The sequence below is a fragment of the Camelus ferus genome, chromosome 1 (assembly GCF_009834535.1).
Source record: "Camelus ferus isolate YT-003-E chromosome 1, BCGSAC_Cfer_1.0, whole genome shotgun sequence".
Taxonomy (NCBI): domain Eukaryota; kingdom Metazoa; phylum Chordata; class Mammalia; order Artiodactyla; family Camelidae; genus Camelus; species Camelus ferus.
The window spans coordinates 22,798,000-22,820,111 of record NC_045696.1 but is presented as its reverse complement, the minus strand read 5'-3'; the positions used below and the strand labels follow the sequence as shown (position 1 = coordinate 22,820,111).

At 36.8% G+C, this 22,112-nt stretch overlaps 1 long non-coding RNA gene across 1 annotated transcript in view; it reads left to right on the top strand.

Annotated features, from left to right (window-relative positions):
• The window catches only part of LOC116662820, a 37,837-nt gene that overhangs the window by 12,818 nt on the left and 2,907 nt on the right, over positions 1 to 22,112 (top strand). The window contains exons 2-4 of the long non-coding RNA XR_004318917.1: positions 13,702 to 13,777; positions 19,129 to 19,434; positions 21,825 to 21,897. This is a non-coding gene — a long non-coding RNA (uncharacterized LOC116662820). The remainder of the gene's footprint in view (positions 1 to 13,701; positions 13,778 to 19,128; positions 19,435 to 21,824; positions 21,898 to 22,112) is intronic.

The following is a 22,112-nucleotide window of genomic DNA, read 5'->3' as shown; positions in this document are numbered from 1 at the left end:
TGCAATGGAAACACAGGCTCAATTTTCAGTCACCAGAATGTTCACTCTGATATAACAGTGAAAACTCCAAATCTGATTTAACATGCAACTGAAACCCTCAACCAGCTGGCACCTGTTTTAGGCTGGCACTTACAGTGGTGCAAGGGCTCTGGTGCCTTCTCCCTTCCAGTTCACCATCTCTCCCAGGCCCCAGCTTCATTTTGGGATCAAAGCTGGAATGAGAGAGAAGAAGTAACACCTGGGCGGCTCGATGCTTTCTGGTCTGTCAGATAGTTCAAGGTGGCAGCTCTTAGCGGAAGGCTGTGCAGATGCTCACAGCTGACCTCTGTCCTCATGGTTGCTCTAGGGGGCTTTCTGAATGTTCTCTTTGGCCAATCTCTCTCATGGTTCCCTTGGTCTCAACAAATACCTTTCTATTTCAGGGCTTAGGCTCCCAAATTAGCTACTACTCACCAGCTGAACATCCTCTCCCTGGGGTCTTCTCGTGCCTCCAGAAGCCACAAGATAGGCCTTGGAAGACCTAAGATGATTCTACACCAAGGCTCTCTTCCACGTGGCCCACAGCCAGATCTCATGCATCATCCCTTGTTCCAGAAAACTAGATCACTTCCTTTTGATCCCCTATTTCATCTTTCCCTTAACTTATAAATTTCCAGGTATGAGTTGGATCTAAGCCATAGTCTGTTGTAATTTTCTCAGGCAAGAGAAAGGTCCTTATCCTCCTAACCACGAACAGGAGGGGGAACTCATAGTGGGGGAATTGCTCTCTTTGAAGAGGTATCTGCACACATCTTCTCTCTCAAATCCTTAATTTAGACCATTGATCTGGCTGAAGGGTCCGAGGCATACGGAACAACTTCTCGTGACCACTTCCAGCGCAAGCTTTCATGTGGGTGGGCAGGCTGCTCGGGCTCACGTTGGTGTCCTGACACCGACGCTGGGGTCTGTCCTGCATTTCTCAGTCAAAACTAAGAAGGAAGGAACACCAAGGAGGAATCCTGTTATTTATCAGTCACAAAGCATAGAGCGGTGCCTGGCACCAACACTACATACATAATTTTCTGGGCCAGTGCAAAATTAAATTCAGGTCCTATTGTTCACAAATTATCAAGAATTTCGAGACGATACAATGCTAGCAGAGCATTAAACTGCCCATCTAAGTGCAGGGCCCTGTGTGACAGTGCAAGTTACGTGAAGTCAGCCCTAGAAAACAGATAGTAGAAGGAGTCATTGTTGTTTGTCCTTTGGCTCATATCCCACATAATCCCATTCTGCTCGGATGTGCCTGAATGGTTCTAGCAGCACTGAGACCTTACTAATAATCCATCACATTCGTGCACAGTTCAGAACCGATTTCGTGCTGAAACAAAAACCAGTCAATTTAGATCAGAACAGACTTTCCCCAAACTAACTGGCTACTTCCCTGATAAGGAAATGAGGGGGGCTCATTAATATCCTTTGCAACTTACTTTTTCTGATTCCATTCTGAGAGCAAAGATGTGTGAAGTGCTTAGGAGGAACTACCATCTCTACCAGTAGCCTCTTTTTTGTTTTAGCTTCAAAAAAACAGTAACAGAGCAACGAGGCAAAAACAGAGAGTCCTATAATCAGAAATACTGAGGACGAAAGTACACTGTGCTATCCATCAAAGGACCTAATGCGTGTCATTATTTCCATTAAAGCATTTTGTGTTGGGAGAAAATAAGACATTTCTTGGAAGGGGGTGGTTTGCCTTTCTAATTCAATGGCACAGAATCTAGCATCCCCGAGGTAAGGTTCATCAGGAGCTCACAGAGCCAGTGCTGAGATGCAGACACTGCAGGTCTCATCCATCTCCCTGACACATGCAGGGACTCATTGTGCGGCTGCCAGACACAGTCGGCTGGGACAAGAACGTTACAGAATACAGAAAAGGAAGCCATGCCGTTGGGCTCGTTACTGCTCTTCTCTGTGAATGGCTCCATAAAGCAGCTCTGGGAGCATTATTCTGAGATGAAGAAACAGAGCTTCAGTCCACGGCCATCAGAACCCGTACAAGCAGTCACGGAGTTAAGTAAGCGACGCTCAGGGAAGGCAGAAACTGGAGGTGTTCGCAGTGAGGAGGGGACTGCATTTCCAGAGCAATATGTTTGATGCAGACGCTGAGTCAGATCAGCTGCCTCTGAGATTGATGATATTCCAGCCTCTCCCATTCCCTGAATTCCAAACCAAAATAACCAAGGGTGCCTGATAGGAAAGACCTCACTCAGTCATTACTGGAAAATGTAATTCAAACAGCAGAGAGAGAGAGAGAGAGAGTGTGTGTGTGTGTGTGTGTGTGTGTGTGTGTGTGGAGGGGGGCAGAGTACACAGTGAGAAACCTCAGTTACAGTTCATGTCTGGGGCTCCCTCACTAACTGAAAAATAAAACAAGGAGGAAAATATAAGAAGTTGCCTGGAACAGGCAGACCCTACAAGGACACAGGGCTTTGCATCGATAAACACAGCAGAAAGGGACAGTGTGTGGTCATTTGAGGTTCTACGGCATGAAGCTGGTTTAGGCTATTCTCAAATGAGGAACATGGAGGGAGGGAGGGGAGCAAGGTCACACCTGTGCCTTTTCATAGCTCCCTGCCGTACACGCGGGTTGCAGGGTTTACTGCTGGGCTTTGGGATACGTGATTCGACCTGCGGCCTCTAAATCTGCATAATATTGATTCTTCATAAAGGGATCTCACACTATGTAAGGATCCACACCTCCCCCTGCCCACCCCCCACCTTTTATTTTAAGCAGGACTTGTTTCGGGAAAGAGGGCAGTTAGTGCAAAATCTATCAGAAGGCGTCTCAACCTGTCGTCCGGTCTCCAGCCAGGAACTCTCTGGAATGAGGCCATGCAACTCTTCTTATTTGTTAGGCCCTGGCCTATTTTTCCAGGCTGTTGTATAAGACAAATCCACCGCCTCATTTCTCATAGCCTCTCTACAAAGGAAAAAAAGCAGACAGATCTTCCCAAACTCAGACAGAATATTGTGCACAGCCAAGTGGGCTGAAAAAAGCACGCTGCCAAATTGGCCAGCACAGCTCCACGTACAGCTCTCTTTCCAGAGTTTCAGCAACAACAACAAAGATGCTGACCCCATGCCACCCCACCCCCACCCCCACCCCAGTACATGAAAGAGAGCTCAGATGCTCCTGTTCGGATAGAATCGGGACTCTGCAAAGCAAGCAGAGATGTTGCCATCAAGACCCAATGCTCTTCAGAAGTATCAGAGCAAGGTCTGGTAACCAACGTTTTTGAAAAATAAAATCTGAAGCATAAAAACTTCGTGTCAGAGAGATGAACACTGAAACGGCCTACATCATCACCAAGTACAGGACAAGGCATTTGCATACACAGAAGGGTCCTAGGTTAAGTTCTGCTGCTAAAACTTTATCACCATTCCTAACAAGCATGCTCTGGGCATTAAGATCCTACTGAAGAATTAGTAATAGCCTGCTTTACGAGTTGAGTAAGTTTCAGGCACTGTGACACACTCTTTGCATGGTGTATTTTATCTAATTCTCACCATAACCCAGAAATTATTCCAACTTTATGGATGAGAATACTGAAGTTCAGAGACATTCAGATACTCGCCCCAGCTAATAGTAGCGGAGTCAACACTCTCTGTGAGGATGGGCCAATGCAAATGCCTCCCATTGTGAAACCACTCCCCACACACATCAGCTGCCCTTAAAGTGAACAGCTATGGGCTTTTCATCCTCTCTAGTTCCATCCGTGTTTACGGTGTGCAGAGTAATGAACTTGCACAACAGGTGGTATTTTTGCCCTCAGAGAATTAAAATTCCCCCAAAGTATCTTCTTTATATGAACTTAATTTTGAGGGAAACATATCTTTGAGATGATCAATAACTAATGAAGAATGGAGACAGATATTTCCTGACCCACCTCAGGGGTCGATCTCTCTTTCTTTCTATCTGTCTCTGTCTGTCTGTCTGTCTGTCTGTCTCATTCACTATCTGATCACAGCATCCCTTATGTCCGTGCTGCACAATGTGAAAACCAGCTCCCATCTGCCTTCTTTTCTCATAGACCAACAGTGAGGCATTCAGACTGCAGGAACCACGTTCCCAGTGTCTGCAGGGCCTCTGGTGGTGGCCAGGAGACTGGAAACTCTTCAGCCTCAAAACACTCCATCAAGCCATTCAGCCAGTGGCATTTCACATAATGCTACATGATTAAAGACCATGAAGGTTAAACATTCTAACCAGACACATATGTCTCGCAATGGTCTTTTGAAAACCCTCATTCTGAGGAACCATCTGGACATTCCAGGTGATCTCCATGCCTACTGAAGGGGGTCCACTCCATCATACATAATAGTTTGTGTAATCCAGCAGAGAGTGTATTTGATGGCCCCTTTTGTTTTAGCTTCTTTAAGAAGAGAGCCAAAGACTGACTTCACTTTCATCAAAAAGAATATTGTCACACACAAATGAGAAAGCCCTGGCTCTTAAAGAGTATTAGAATTTAGGACTTGTTCCTGAGCAGTGTAAGGATGCAGATCCTAATTGAGACTCAGAAGACTAAGAGAGATGACTCAGAGAAAGGATGCTGAAAGGACACAGGGATACGTCTCGGCTGGACCCAAGGAATACCCTCAAACAGCAAGAGCAGTGCAGGATTTGAAAAGATCCCTTGGCTCTCAGAGAGTGAGATAGTCATAAAACCTGAGAGTCATACAAAATCTCAGTGGTTGTCTTGACAGTACACTCTTTATACCAAAGAGGAAAAGGTCAGAAGTCCGAGAGATTGAAGGAAGGATGGACCTCATTCAGACTTTTGGACTTCAGATTCAAAGGACACACCATTTTCCTCAAAAACAAATTGGATATGTTCAGAGACTGGATTAAAATCTGTTTGGAATGTTGCAGTGATGATTCAATATTCAGACAGGCAAAAATGGGTCACATGTTATTTTCAATTCCAGATGTCTATGATATTGTAGCTATTGTACCTGGAATAAGTGATATAATCTTTGTAGGTGACAATATACTGGGTAACCTTTTTAAGATCCCTCCTCCATCCTAAGGTTATATACAGACAGAAGCATCATCTGTGATTACAGAAAAAAACTGGGGATATATCCAACAAAAATTTTATATATATATATAGTGTATGTGTAGTATTGTATTGTACATATATATGTGTATATATATTGTATGTATATATTGTATAATGTATAGGTACAATGTTACCCAGGTCATTTTATTAAATATCTAAATAAGTATTGTGCTGATATACAGTGCACCCCACATCTCTTTCAGGAAATAATTTTAACACATATTTCTTACTCTATAGTATAAGACATTCCAAAGAATGTTTTAATTTGATGGGAAACAGATTTGTGAGATGCAAAATGGAATTTTATAAAATTTCTCCAAATTATAATGCTTTGCAGATAGACCACAGCATTCATCAATTTAATCTTTGGGTGGAACTTTCAAAACAAATTCCAGAGGCTGCTGCCATTTTGTAATATGCAATTTTGCTGAGCCATGAATATAAAGGTCAGTATGCAAAAAAGAGTCACTTAAGCAGATAAATGAGATTGTTCAACACACACTTTTGCTGGGGTTCAGCTGAATTCAGCCAAGAGTTCTTGAACTTCTTTGACACTGACATTATCAACTAAGCAGGATTTCTCATTAAGTGTCTGAAGGATCACTTAAACATTTCTGTAATGTTTTATTCCATTTTATGCGGACAGTTACATGCCATATTAGCAGTCATGAATTTGAGGTTTCTTGAACAAATACAAACAGTCTTTGTGGAAGTCCAGGATCTGATATTAATTTTGTAATAAAAGACAAAAGAATTTAGAATCAAAGAATATAATCCTGTCAGAGTTTTGGTATCTTATATAAAGATACATACTGCGTTTTTCACTCTCCTTAAAAAGTTATTCATATGAGTATTTGTACATAAATTTTGAACATACAGCAAAATTTTGCCAATACTTCTAATATTTACTGGAGTCAAATATCCTGACACTAGAATGCTGACTAAACCTAATATGTAATGTTGTCAATTTCTACTTAAATTTCTTTTTCTCCACTATTCTATGTCTTCTAGATTTTACCTATTTTTTTTTTCATTAACTGAGCACAAATCTCTCCCTTAGATTAAGTTGTCACTGGATATTGCATTCTCTATATTTTTTAAAAGTTTGGTTTTCCTAGTGCAGATCAGATTTAATTACACTTAAAAGAGGAGATACCCTAATCCTTTCTAGATGTGCTGTGTCAAGCATAGGGCGAAGGCCCAGAGTCATAGACTTGGACCCTGAAATGCCTGATCCAGCTGCTCTGCACCTCATTCCTGGTTCTCCTTCTCAAGTGCTACTGGTTGCCAATATCACCAGCATCTCCATTTATACTCTTATCTCTTTATTTGAACTTCCTTCCCTGCATCTATTTCATTATGCAGTGTCCAGAACAAGTGTGGGCTACATCCAGTTAAAAAAAATAAACCCCATATCTTTGCCCCTTCCATTCCCTCTAGCTGAAAAATAGGACCTGGACCCAAATGTATTTGATATTCTGGAACTGATTCCAAGCCCAATGGAAACTTCAGCGTGTCTGTAGTCACCGAAGAAGTTTACTCTGTAAGTGACAAATACAGAAGCTATGACAGTTCATTCTATAATTCCATGATTTTAAGGAAGAAAGAGTCATCATTATTTACTGGCTGTAATGACACAATTTGTGCCAGACAGCAAGATGCTTTTGTGCATTTGACTCTGCTTGCTTCTTCTATTATGACTTTCTTTTGGTATATTAGAGTGAGGATCAAATTGCTTGTAGTTTTTGCCCCCTTTATGTCTAGCATCTGGCGACGTTGTATCCGAATAGAGCTGGACCCTGCTGGTTATTTAACTAGTGAGCCAAAGGATGTCGATCACATAGAATTGCCCCCATTTGGTTTCTTTGTTTTTAAAGTAAAAGGATGATTTAAAATAAAACTTTCAGTTTTTGATATTTCAAATAGTTACTATGTAGAATAGGACACGAAATGGTTAACTTAATTGAAATGTCTAAGCCTAACACTGCTAGACCTTTCAAGAGGGGATGGCTGATGCAGATACACAGTTAAGGGTTTAATAACACGTATTATCTCCCTCAACGTTGCTACACTTAACATAAACAATGGCTCGAAAGCCATCAGCCAAACCGAAAGTGAAATGGTTTAGAAAGTGCTGAATGCTTCTATTATGCGTTATTTTAGCTGGGGTAATGAATATTGTATGATCTCTTAAAGTCGAGGTAGTTTTGTACTATTTTGGTGTCTATTATTCTTAGAGAATCCTTAAGTAATGCAATGGAGCTAAACTTAAATGCTATTTTCCTGTTTAGGTCATTATTCTTCCTTTTTTCCCAGCACATTGGATTATATAAAATCCTGCAGAGGCACTTTAAAGATACAATAGAAGCAATGCTAACTTTAAAGTGAATCTTTCCTGGGAAGAACCCATTTTCAGTCACGATTTCTAATTACAGTAGAGGTGACTCAAAAATTGCCAAACATTTGATACCTCAAAAAGGCACCATAAATTAGCATCATTTTACAGATGAGGAAATTTAGGTATCATAAGATTAGGTGACTGGCCCAGAAATAAATATACATATTTATATACAAAATTTTTATATATATATATATATATATATACACACACACACACACACACAACACACACACACACACACAACTAAATATATATATATACATGACTAAAATATACACACATGTATAAAGGGAAAAAGAACTAAACAGTAATTATCTATCGTGTTCTAGGAATTGAGGTAAATAGGTAAATGTTTCATAAATGATCTCATTGACCCTCCTTACCTTGATATATTTTCCATGCACTAAACCCTTACAAAATTTCAAGCTACTATTACCAAATCAGTTCTGCCATAAAGACCGCTTCCCATCTGTCCCTCATATCGTCAGCCATCTTCCCTACTAACCAGAAAAGGCATGGAAGCAGCAGTCACTTTGACTTCTTTCCATGAATCACTTGGGAGATGAAAACCTTTCTGAAGCCACTGAGCTAGTAAGGAATTCCACTTGTATTTCTCTCCATCTCTGTCCCCACTCTTCCCCTAGGTCTCCTTTTGTCACTGCCACATCTATCAACAGCTGCTCAAACAACGCCCACTTCAGTTTATTGTTTATTTAACTCCCTTAACATCTCCCTATGATAACCACGTTAATTCAGAAGGTTCATCTTTGAGGACGGTGGATTAGTTAGGGTCCAGATAGCCACCTTCTTCCTACAGCAGCTAATTCATCATCTTGCTACACATGATCAGACCCTTTCCCATCTGATCACTGTGTGTGGCCACCGGAGGCGATCATTCTTTCTTGACTTCATTTTCTATGTTTTCTGGAACTAGTTTGCATATTTACTTTTCCCAATATCCATCCCTACTTACTTACACAGATGCAGATAAGACTGTATCTATATTTCATAGATGGATATGAATGTAATTTTATGAGAACACCTTTGTACTTCAATGTTCCCAATTATTTTGAAATTAATGAGATATGTACACGTTTCACTTTGGTCATTTTCTTCCTTATATTACAACAACATTTTATATGCTTAGTGTTAACCAGAGCACCATGTGAGTTTAACTATCAAAGCTTTTGAACATTTATTTATTTCCTTTTGACCAAAATCAAACTTTTGATATTTAACTTGTTACCATTAGATCTTCACTATGTTTGGAAATCTAGTTTAGGCTGGTTTCTTTTCCTGTTTTTAGCAGATAATTGTTAAAAACAAACAAACAAAAAGTCTGTCCCTTTCAGGGACGTACTATTCAACAGATCAACATCTTGGTGCTAAATTGGTAGGTGAGTAATCCTAGAAGCAGTGTGCTTTATGTGATGACAGTTTTTAAAGTCACAGACTGCTGTTTCTCTGTGTCATTTGCTTTCTTTTTCCTAATGGATTTAAAAATTCATTCTCATCATCTTTTTGATCTCCGTGATTTTCTTTTTCTATCCCCCGTGCTACTTATTGTCACTCTTAGCCATGTGTTTAAATGACAGCTGTTCCCCAAAGATCTAGAAACTTTAATTTTTTGTTATAAGATTAGATTTTATTTGAATAAACCATAAAGGAGCTTTTATGGTTCATTAGTCATCCTCCTCCCCTATCTCTGTTTCTTATCCCATTCTAGCTTTGGGGAAAAGTGGTACGCTAACAAGGATTATAATTAGATAACACTACATGGGTAGAGTATGCTATTACTGAATGATGCTTGCATATTATTTCTTCTTGACTGGTGACTAAAGCAACATAGAGGGATTCCTAGGTAAAGGACCAGAAGAATCCGCTAGCTATCATTATTTTAGCAGAAACAAGCTCCCTGAAAAAGCACTTCCAGCCACTTCCCATCACAAAGTAGCACAATGAATATAAAGAAACTTACTCCTGTAAATCAAGTCCCTTATTTTTTTTATGTTTTGCTTTTCCCATTGTTGTCATTGTTGTTGTTAATATTGTTTTATCCCAGCAACTTCCACTACTAAATTCTGATCCTTTAGAAAGCTTGAATATATGCACACAGATATTCAATACCTCTGTTTTGAATAATCTTATAACTAAAGGTGACATGCAACAAGTTTAGTACTAAGAATAATTAAGAAGAGATATATAACAGACAATTGGAAACATCCACCCTGAAGATCACATGCAACAATGTTTTATACATTCTATAAAAAGTTTACAATATTACAATTTTAAGTACCAATATACAGAAGATCCAGCACAGTTGAGCTATAACTTATTCAAATTACAGTGTCATAGTTCCATTACATTTTGTTAGCCCTTTCATATCACTCCAAATAATCCTCACACATTTAACAAGGTCTCAGATTTGTTTTTCCAAATAAAATACATTTCATCCAGGAAATTCAGAAAGTTGCAGTTAGCTTAGTTTGATTACAAACATCTGTCACTGGCATGCACTAGGTACTACTTATCTATGTCTCCAATTTAACACTCCATGATAGCTGAAATTGCCCCACTAAGCAATCAGATAAAACTGAATTATCTTGAAACATTTTTCAAGTTTGGGTTTTAAATTTTAGTGTAAGTTAGCCAACTGTACTTTTTTTTTTTTTTTTAATAACTTGACAATTTAAGCTTAGCAAAAGTTCTGTTTGGGGAAATGTTACCATTTAAGGAAACTCCCATTCCAATGTTAGCTATTAAATTTTTACTAAGGTGTTGTCAGTTCCAGTTCAGTAAAATACCTTCATTTAAAATAAAAGTTTATATAACTTAAAGTCAAAGTTGGTAATGTAAAACATGTTGCTCAGAATTTGTTTTATTCCTGTAATATAATATTCACAGTCACCCTGAGAAATGTGTTCTTTGATCCCCACTAAAGAGGTAAAGAAAGTGAGGCTTAGAGAAGTTAAGTAACAGGCCCCAAGGCAACGCCAGCTGCTATGGGGTTTACCCAGGATTTTATTTCAGGCTATTATGACTCCAAAGACATTAGTCCAGGTTAAATGCAATTCACATCTCTGCCTTCTTCTAGGCATTTCTGTTTTTGAGAGAACTGGTCAACCATGCAAAACCTCTCCTATGTACTGTCAGCTATAGAGATTTCTCTCTTCTAAAATATATCAAGGGCAGAGATTATTTTGGGGTTTTTTGTTGTTGTTGTTGTTGTTGTTGTTGCTCCCATAGCTTCAAAGCCTAGGCTTTACACAGTGGGAAAGAGACTTGTTTTGCTACCTGACCAAAATGCCTTAAGCAACTAATACTAGTTTTTCTAAGCAGACACAGAGTGAGTTAAAAGCTATCTAACCATTGTAAATGAATTTCCATAGAGCAGCAATTCCAGGCCTGCCTACTTGTACTCTACTGTTTTTATTTTTTAGCAACTACAACTAACTTAGACTTAAACCAAGTATGCTCTTTTTCTTTCTCCTAGTTCATGAGTGGAGGTAAAATATTACCAGAAACTAAAAGAAGAAGGAAGTTAGCTGCCTTCCTATTGAAAATGGGATGTAGCTGACTCATTTGGAAGCTCACTAGGTGGTTTTTTTTGTTGTTTGTTTTTTGGGTTTTTTAAATCATATAAATTAGATAAGTGACTGTTTTTGCTATAGGTGCTAACCTGGTGCTTTTCAGATCCTTCTGTTGGAAGGCAATCAGGGATCTACAATTATAGGGTGCCCCATGGCTCTTTTACGAGGGACATTTGGACAGAAAACCTGCTAGCACTTGCTGTCGGTGGGAATCACCACAGACCTTTCAGTTGTGGTTTCTAACTGTGGATACCTCAGCAGGCTGCCAGCTATTTGGCTCCTGGAAAATGTATAATAAGTTTTAATGTTTTCATTCTGCCATTGATAGATGGATAGATAGATAGATAGATAGATAGATAGATAGATAGACAGATAGATAGATAGATAGAATTTATTGTTTGGAAACCACAAGAAAAAAAATGCATTTTATAACTGTCCAGATAAATAACATTTAAAACTTTATCCAAAAAAGTCAGACTCTTTCTTAGCCAATGGATTCTTTCAGCAGCTGGCTTTAGAGGGAACAGCGTAATGTTTAACCCATAATCATGCTATGAAATTTGCCAACTGCCCTGTCCCTTTGATCACTCCAAAAAGAAATATGTTCTTGTCTGTTTGAAAGAGAATCAGATACCTTGTACTTTGGTTATGCTATGCTTGGTCACCAGATTCATAGGGTGACATTGTTTAAAATGCAAAGAAATGGAGGGGGGAAAAAAAGAAAAGAAAAGCTGTTGGAAATTCAGGAAATAGCACCTGAAGTAGGGATAAAAAAAGAGGACCTTTTTATAGCATCTTTTTATGGATACTGTAAGACAAGGATTCACAATATACTTGTGACTCAAAGAAATTAGTTTCCCCTTAGAAATATGAAATGTTCGGCTCTTTTATGGCACAGAGAAGAAACTGACCTCAGTTGCTTAGAGAATAACTTTGATGATTATGAGAAAAAAAAATTAAACTTGTAAGGGACAATTTAGAAGGAAAGCTCTGTATATGCTTATATTTTCAGATACTGAAGTGAACAGTCTGTTTGGATAAGCATCAGAGAAAGGAGTCTTAAGAGCACCAGAACATCTTGTCAGTGGAGTACGATACACAGACTTGGATATTGTAAAGAATCTCTTTTATCTGAACTCTCACTTCCTGGCCTGGATAAAACTCCATGAAAAATGTCTGACCTGACTAGTTTTTCAACCTTTAACCCTTTGATATCCTCCAAGTGGAACTTAGCCCTTCATGGGAAAAATGTTTAAAAAATTCAAGTTTTAGAATAATTCATTTTTCTCACAAATTAAAAAAACACTTACTCATGTGATGAAGTTAGTTAAACTTTGGAAGCTGGAGCAAGTAGAAGCCCGTATAAGGGCCTAAAGCAGCATAAAGCAGTCTAGAAGTTAACTGCTAGACATTTAATATCTCTCTGGCTTTTAATTCTTTCCCTCCATCTTTCTTTGACCCTCATCAGAATAGACATTTTTACAAAGTGTCCACTCAAATGTGTATTTACAATACAGTTGACCCTTGAACAACACAAGTTTAAACTGTGTGGGTCCACTGTGTGGGTCCAGTCTTCCTTAATGCCTGCATGGAGTTCCATGGATGTAGAACCATGGATGCGAGGGCCAACTGTAAACTTATACATAAATGTTTGACTTCAGGGAGGGCTGGGGCCCCTAACCTCTGCCTTGTTCAAGGATAAGCTGTACAGCTATATGGAGTTTGGAAACAAAGAGGAAACCTGGTAGTATGATTCACAAAAATGTAGTTAACTACACGAGTTATCAGTGCACTCTAGAATAAAAGTTAGAAAGTTTTTTTTTTTTTCAGATGGGAAAAAATGGCAGAGCTAAATTATTATATCCTTGTATCATATTAGTAGGTTCTACTAAACATGTGTTGTAAATTTTAGGTGAATAATGACCTACTGTTATTACACAAGGATTAGAAGTTTCAAGACAATTCTGAGAAAAGCATATTTACTGTTAGGTACCTGTTAGCTATTGTTACTTAACAAATAACCCTGAAACTCAGCATCTTAAAACAACCATCATTTTATAATAGCTCATAATTTATGAGTCAAGAATTTAGTCTGAGCTCAGCTGGTTGGTTCTTCTGATACATATGGTGGTCACCCAGTGCCAGTCATCTGGCAGGTGGGCTTATCTGCAGAGTTCAAAACAGCCTCATACACATGTCTGGTGCTACAGTTTGAGTCTTTAGGTCCCCCCACCAAATACACATGTTGAAATCCTAACCCCAATATAATGGCTTTTGGAGGTGAGGCATTTGGGAGGTGGTTAAGTTATGAGGATGGATCCCTCCTGAATGGATCCCTTCTCACAGTGTGGAGAGCAGATTTTAGGATGAAGGGAAGGAAGAGTAGATTCAAGAAGGTTACAGGCAACAAGGAGACAGCTTAAGAAGAAAAATCAACAAAAGTTGGTGATAGATTAAATATGAAGAATAAGTGAAAGGGACTGAAACTAAGTGCTTGCTGTCCACCAATATCTACTGTCTCCTGTTTAATATTACTCATTTTAACTGAAAAACACTGAAGTGTACTAGGCACAGTCCTAAAGACTTCATATTTTTTTCTGTGAAGTAGATGAGATTATGCACATTGTCCACATGAGGAATCTGTCACAAAGAGAAGCAAAACACCTCGCCAAGATCACAGTTCGGTAAGTAATAGACCAGGGACTTGAAGCCAGGCTGTCTGCCCTGTGAGTCTATAATCATAATCCCAAACCATATTAGCCCATTTGAATTTTAGGTTTATGGCCAGTCAGCTCAGGCTACATTCTCGGATTGCAACTCCCCTGCAGTTTGATGTGTTCTTGTGACTAAGCTCTGGTATCGCTACTGTTTGAGCACATGTTTTATTCCCCTGCCTTTCCTCTTTGCCCACCAAGAGATGGTCAGCATTTGAAATACTGCTTTGAACCCCACAATGGAAGTCATATACTGATGATAGCAAGGCTGCCCCAACAACTTATTTAATTAGACCACTTATTTAGAAACAATGTGAAAGAGAAATGTTATTTAACCTATGGTAAATTGGGCACAATTTGTTGAAGCAAGCCAACCTGTCTCCTTCTTACTATAAGGACTGTCACAGATGACTCCACACTTTCTGGAATGCAGAAATGGAGGTACAATAAGGCTAATCACTATAGGAAGAAACATGGTAGAAGAGCACGTTTGGAAGATGAAAAGATCATGTTATAATCATGTTGGTTACAAACATGTTAAATTTGAGATAATTTTAAAACATTCAAGTAGAGATGTTGAGTTGGTGACTATATATATGGATCTAGAGCTTTAAAAAAAAAAAGAGCTGAAGATAAACTATTTTATTGGTACAATTCTGAAGCCAGCTACACATCAAAGGAAATATATATATTTATATACAACACACACACTTTTCTGTAATAATTCATAATAATCTCAAGTGCTAAAAGATAGGCTTTTTATTTCCATTTTATTAACTTCCAAATTTATCTTAGAGCATACATTTTAAAATTATGAATGTTTAGCATAAATAATCCATTTAATCTCATATTTGTGAAGAAACTATTGTCTATAGCCTCTGAAAAGTTAGCATAGTATCTTGTATCAGAAAAATTACTTGTTTAGAGAGGTTAGATTATTGGTAATTGTCATAGTTGTCTACTGCTGCATAACAAATTATCCCCAAATCTAGCAGCTCCAAACAGCAAACATTTGTTATGTCACACTTTCTGTGGGTCAGAAATCTGGGCACAGTTCAGCTGGTGCCTCTAGTTTCACATCTCTCCTGAGGCTGCTTTCAAACTGTAGGTCAGAGCTACGTCCCAGAATTCAACTGGGGCTCACATGTCTGCTTCTGAGCTCTCTCAAGTGGTTATCAGAGAGCTTCCATATCTTGCAGCCTATTGAATTGAGGGCTTCAGTTCTTCACCATGCTACAGGGGCCTCTCCACAGGACTGCCAACAGCATGGCAGCTTGTTTCCCCCAGTGCAAGTAATATGAGAGACAGAGCAAGAGACACAGAGAGAGAGACTATTACAGATGGAAGTTACAGTCTTTTAAAAACCTAATCTTGAAAGTGCCATCCTATCACTTCTAAAATAGTCAAGATCACAAAAGCAGAGAATAGAATGGTGGTTACCAGGGGCTGGAAGGAGGGGGAAATGAGAGGGTACCAAGTTTCATTTATGCAAGATGAATAAGCCCTGGAGATCTAATGTACGACAATGTGACTACAGGTAACAATACCATATTATGTACTTGAAATTTGTTGAGAGAAGATCTTAAGTGTTCTCATCACCCAAAAGGTAAATATGTGAGGTGATAGATTTGTTAATTAGCTTGATTGTGACAATTATTTCACAATGTGTGTATATATATATATCAAATAGCAAGTTGTATACCTTAAATATATACAATTTTCATTTGTCAATGATACTTTAATAAGGATAAAAAAAGAGATAAGAATTTTTAAAAAGTCAATCAGTAAGCCCAGCTGACTCAAGGGGAGGGGATTACACAAATCTGTGAATAGTAGGAGGCAGGGATTATTGGGAGCCATTTTAAAGGCTGTCTGTACAGTAATCAAGGTACAGAAAACAAAACTGTGGTTACAAAAGGAGAGAGGAAAGGAGAAAGGATAACTCAGGGGTTTAGGGTTAACATACAAACTACTATATATAAAATAGATAAGCAATAAATATAGCACAGGGAATTATATCCATTATCTTGTAATAACCTATAATGGAATGGAATGTATAAAAATAATAAATCACTATGCTGTATGCTTGAAACTAACACAATATTGTAAATCAACTAATTTCAATTAAAAAAAGAGTCCCTAATGATGTTAATGTAACTTTTATGAGGGTACATAAATTCTCCCAGTTATAAATTTTGGGGTTATAATCAATATTAAACTTCTATATAATATATAAACACACACACACGTTGCGGTTAGCACTCTGTGGGATACAGAGATAAATGTCATGGAACTTGAACTCATTAATAAGTTTCTTTTATAACATGTGGGTTATTTACTCCTCAACTGGAAACATATTATTTTGGGAATTCAGCTAAATGTACATGCATTCATATAATCCCATATGGCAAAATGGGGTATGATAAAATACAGTATTTTTTCATACATAGAAATAAGTCAAGCAATGCCTTTGTATTGGACACTGTAAATGTTATAGGAATAATAGATATTAATAATTATATTATATTTTAGGATTGATATTCTTAGCTTTCACCAATGAAACATTTTTATTCTTAAAAAATGAGAATTGAAATTTTTTTTAAATATGCAATGGTGTCATTAAAGAGAAAGAAAAATGCCATATGACATCATTTATATGAGGAATTGAAAAAACTGTAACAATAATAATGACACAAATGAACTAATTATTATTTTGATTTCTTAAATATGTGTAGGCATATTTGACTGTCCTTTATGATTGGATTACCACATTCTATTGATTCTTATTATGTAGTTGGCTTTATCCCTTTGATAACTATGTAAGTTTAAAAAGCTAAAGATCTAATCTGTTCTTAGAAACAATGATTAGTACATATATGTAAACTAAAAAAAATGCAGTATACTCTATATGTGTATTTACATGCAGTATAATGTGTATGTGCAGTCAAACTGTAATAATTCTACCTAATAAAACTGAAAAAGGAAAAAAAATTAAAAATTAAAAATTAATTAAAAAAAAATAAGGCAGCCCAAAACTCCACTAAAGTAATTTTGGCACCTCAGGAAAAAAAATTGTAATGGTGAAGAATGTAAAATGCTTTTACATCATATTTGTTAAAATAAAATTCAAAAGGAGGGTTATGATAAACCTCTACAAAGCTTCTTAAAAATTCATTGCAGATATGATCCCATTTTTTAAGTATTAAGATTAATAAAAAGTAATTAAATTAAGATAATTAACATAAAATATAGTGTTCATGCTCAGTAGGGTTACTTTAAACTGGATTATAATTGAAAACTGACATCTTTTTACCCAGCACACTAACCAAAGGCTTTTATTTCATCTTGAGAAGATTACATATCAGTATAAATCCAGAGATTAGAAAAACTCTTTGTAATTACATAAATTGCCTGTCTAATATCATATCAATTTAAATGTTACATAAAGATAGAGCAAGAAAACTGAAAAGTTAAAATAAATAATCACTTAACTGCTGGAGAAAAGTTCGTAGTGTTCCTCTATCAGAAAAATATCAAAGATTTTTCAATTCCTTATTGATCAGCTCATTTCCATAGTGTGAAACTTTATAAGCTATTGAACTAGGTGAAAAAGAACAGATACATTTGAAAGTTGTAAATAAATATTGTGCTAATTCTCAGATCCAGATAAAAATGTAAAACATTTGCTATATTATTGCTTCATTTGGCACATCAAATTAAACTTATATGGTAAGTTCTCATAGTGCATAGGAATTATCCCTGTATATCAGCACTATTGTTGTCTAAATTTGTAGTATATCAATGGTCATATTTAAAATTATTGCTTTACAATTTAAATTAAAATCAATTAAGAAATATTTGGGTAGATAAAGCATTGACTGGTTAGGTAGAGATAATTCACTAGGCAAAAGATTCTCCGGTCAGTAGAGAATTTCTCATACTTTGAGTAAGAAGAGCATCAGTTGGATACAAAATATCCACTAGTCACTCAACTATTAGATTCTAACAAACATTGGTTAAGCACTTCTTATGTGACAGATATTGTAGTAAGCACTCTGGAATACAGGGATAAATAAAAAGATAAGGACAAAGATAATATTCGAAGTGATCCAAGAAGCACACCACAGATAATGTCAGGAATCTAACTTCAAGTACTATATAATATAATATGAAAGTTATTAATTTCCTAATTTGAAACTTACGTGATTTTTTTGGAGCTCAGATAAGAAACTACTGAGAATCTTCCCAAATGAGTCCACACATAAGTTCCTTTTCTTTTCCTAGAAATCATGCAAAAACCATTTGTATTCGGATAAAAGGAGAGAAGAGAGGGCTTAAAAAAAATAATTTCCCAGAAGGGAAATTTTAGCACAAAGCAGTCTATAGATAATTGTCAGAGGAGAAAATTTGGATTTTAACAGTACAGAAAATTCCTGCAAATAGTTTGTCCAGGAAAACTCCAACTTATTCAGTGATGTGATCTACATCTTTGAGGGGACATTATTCAACCTTGTGTAGAACAGCACCTACACAAGGACAACAGACAAAATGAAGCACAAGACGTAATGGTTTACACTGCAGAATAAACCTACTGTCACAGTGCCTATGAAAAATCTGAACAACTATTTCAGCATGGATTGAAAATTACGACCTTATGAAACAAGAGACTCTAAAACAATAGACTAGACACACAAATAAAGAACTCAGGTAAGAGATGTCAAGAAAATGTGTGAGCTGAAACATGAACTGCCTTATCTTAGAAAAGAAGTAGAAAAAGTAATTGCAGAAACAAAGGAAAAAATGAAAGCTACAATGAAGATTGGCCACTAAAAAAGAAGGTAATAAATAAGGCAAAGAGTAAAAGATAAAAATGAAAGATAAAGACTAAATTAATTTAAAACATTAGCTCTTTAAATTAGGTAAAAGTGAAATACCCTTGATATATGCATAATTGGAGTCTCTGATGAGGAAGGCAAAAACAAAAAAAACCCAGAAAAATGTATTTGAAGATATAATTTTTAAAGATTCATGAAAGATCACAAAAGGACAAATACTGTATCATTTCACTTTCGTGATGTGTCTAAAATAGTCAGATTCAGAGACAGAAAGTAAGATGATGGATGGTGGTTGCCAAAGGTGGCGGGGAGGAGGGAATGGGGAGTTTTTGTTTAATGGGTATGGAATTTCATTTTGGGAAGATGAAAAAAATTCTGGAGATGGAGGGTGGTGATGGTTGCACAACAATGTAAGTGTACTTAATGCCACTGTATACTTAAAAATGGTAAAATGGTAAAATTTATGTTACATATATTTTACTACAGTGAAAAAAATCATGAAAGAGGACTTATCTTTTCATAACAAAAAGGAACATCTTCTGTTGTAAAGGAATTGACCTAGAATGGGCCAAGACAGTCCATTAAAAACATTGGAAACTGAAGATGGAGAGAGAGGCAACAGTCTCACAACACATGTAAAGGGAAAACCAGATCAAGCTAGTCTCAGATTTCTCCACAGAACCTTTCAATACCAGAAGTGAGTGGAGCGATATCTAAACAATACTTAAGGAGAGAAACCATGGACCATGGATTTTACATTCAGCCAGCTGTACTCAAGTATAAAAATTACAGGTAATTATTTAAATATGCAAACATGGAATTTTATTCCCATTATTGGGTACATTTAAACTTTTTTAACTTACAGTAAGGGACAGTTTTACCAAATATTTTGCAACTGTGCAACATAGGATGTTAGGTTGAATAATGTCCGCTCAAAGCTGTCCACATTCTAATCCCAGGACCTGAGGATATTAACCTTGGATAACAAAATGGTCTTTGCAGATGTAATTAAATTAAGGGATCTCGAGATGAGATTATCCTGGGTCATCTAGGTGTGTCCAAAACAAGCACAAGGGTCCTTATAAAATGGAGGCAGGAGGATGAGAGTCAGAGAAGGTGGTGTGATTTGAAGATACTATTCTGCTGGCTTTGAAAATGGAGAAAGAAGTAATGAGCCCAGGAGTGAAGACAGACTCTAGAAGCTGGAAAAGGCAAGGAAACAGATTCTTCCAAAGAACTGCCCTTAGGAAGCAGTCCTATCAAAATCTTGACTTTAGTGAGACTGATTTTGGATTTCTGACCTCCAGAACTGTAAGGTAATAAATTTGGGTTGCTTAAGTCATTAAGTGTGTGGTAATTTGTTACAACAGCAATAGAAAATTCACACACATGGGTTATTAATTTCCCAAATTTATATCATTATTTTCTCACTAATTTTCCAACCTCCTGTAATAAATGTGACACAAACACTCATAGGGGAATGGAGAAAATGAATTGGCTGCACAGTAAGTTTTGCTGATTGTCTCATTTAAGATACCTTTAACTGAAAGCTAAATATACTGGTTGAATTTGGCAAGTCAAGTGATGTAAGTTTATGCATATTTAACAGTACGAAGGTAAAAAGTAAGAAAAATAATAAAACCTTGGAAGAGAGAGAGGAGGGAAGAGAGAGAAAAAAGTACCAATTTTCTTATTATAGAAAACAAATCAACACTGTCTAAATCAATTTTAAAAAAAGAGAGATTTTAGGATTATAAGTATAGCAATGGGGAAAAACCACCAAATATTTCTAAACATTAAATGCATGTGTACATGCACACAGACAAACACACACACTCTTAATAAACCAAAATCAAAGCCACACAGTACAAAAAAACATTAGCCATAAAAACAGAAAAATAACAAGATAATATGAAAATTAAAAAGATGGACAAGAGTACACTAAGCAAATGCAAAACAAAAGAAACAGGCATAATTTTATTACCAACTAAAGTAGAACTCAGGGTGAAAGCATAAAGTGGTACAAAAAGGGGAACTTGATAATTATATAAGGTACAGTTTCACATGAAGATGGAATCGTTATGAACATCCATGTACCAAATAGCATAACACCATTATTCAGAAGGCAGAAATCATAGAATATTCAAGCAGAAAGTGTACTAAACTCACCAGCAGTTAGACACACAGTTACTCAATTTAACTTAATCCAGAAAATATATACTGAGCTCCCATCAAGCACTGGGAATACAGCAGTTAAAGACATAAACCAAGACTCCTCCCTCTGTGCATCTCGTGTCCTACTGTAGAGAGACAAAAAGTAAGTGAAAAAAGTAAAACGTACCACATGGTAGAACATGATCGATTCTACAGAGAAATTAGAGTTCTGGGGTGTGAGTTTCAATTTTATTAGAATGGCCGAGGAAAACCTCAATGAAAGGGTGCTTTTGAGAATGTTTTGAAAGAGGTAACCTGGATAAAGGAAGGTGGAGAGAGCGGCTGATGGGAAATAGATAAAAGAGGCAGGGAGTAAAAACCACACTTTTCACTCTACATCTCCTGTACATTTTGAACAATGTAGTTTACAGTACTTTTCAAAAAAATTTAAAATATACTGTTTAGGGAACCAGGACAATTTGGGGAAACAAACTGAACATAAGACAGACTATTTGGGTTTTGGTTCAGGTTCAGTTGTTAACTTGCTTGCGACTGTGGATGAGCCACTTAATCTCCTGGGCTTAGTTTCTGGATCTGTAAAAATGGTGGAGCTGGATTAAGCAAACTTCAGATTCCTTCCTCCTTTAATATTCTGTAGGTCTGTGATTTAATACAGTGTTCACCAAACTGTGGCCTAGGAAAATAGTTTTGGAGTCTAGCCGTTATTCAACCTTTTTATCAGCACTCAGTTCTCTGCTTCCTTGCAACACACAAATAATGAACAACTGTTTTTCTAACACTAAAATCACATAAATCAAATCACATAAAGAATAACTATTAGAAAACTCATGAAACAGCACTTTTTTCAAAGGAATTCAAAACTAAACGACGATAGAAAAACTGCACCCCCCTCAAAATAATACCAGACTATCCCTTCTGGCCTCATCATCATCATAATAAAATCATGAATATATTTTAATATATATTTAATATAAATCTGCAAAAATTACCTTTTTCTTCTCTTGTAGATTGCCATAGCTTTGGGGTAAGCCCGAGGAAATTTTCTGTTCATCTTAAGATTAAGCTCAATTAAAACTGTGGGTGAGATATTCCTTTCTCTATGTCATTTGGCAGTTCATGATGTGATATGATTTACGTTAGTCTTACAGTAATGTGCCTAGATTCTAACTCCTGTCTCTGAATTTTATGGAATTAACTCCATAGAGTAAGATCTTATGTAAGTAAGATTTTATTTCCTTGAAAACTCCCACAGCACATTCTGCAGAAGTGTGTTCAAATATGTGTTCAAATATGGT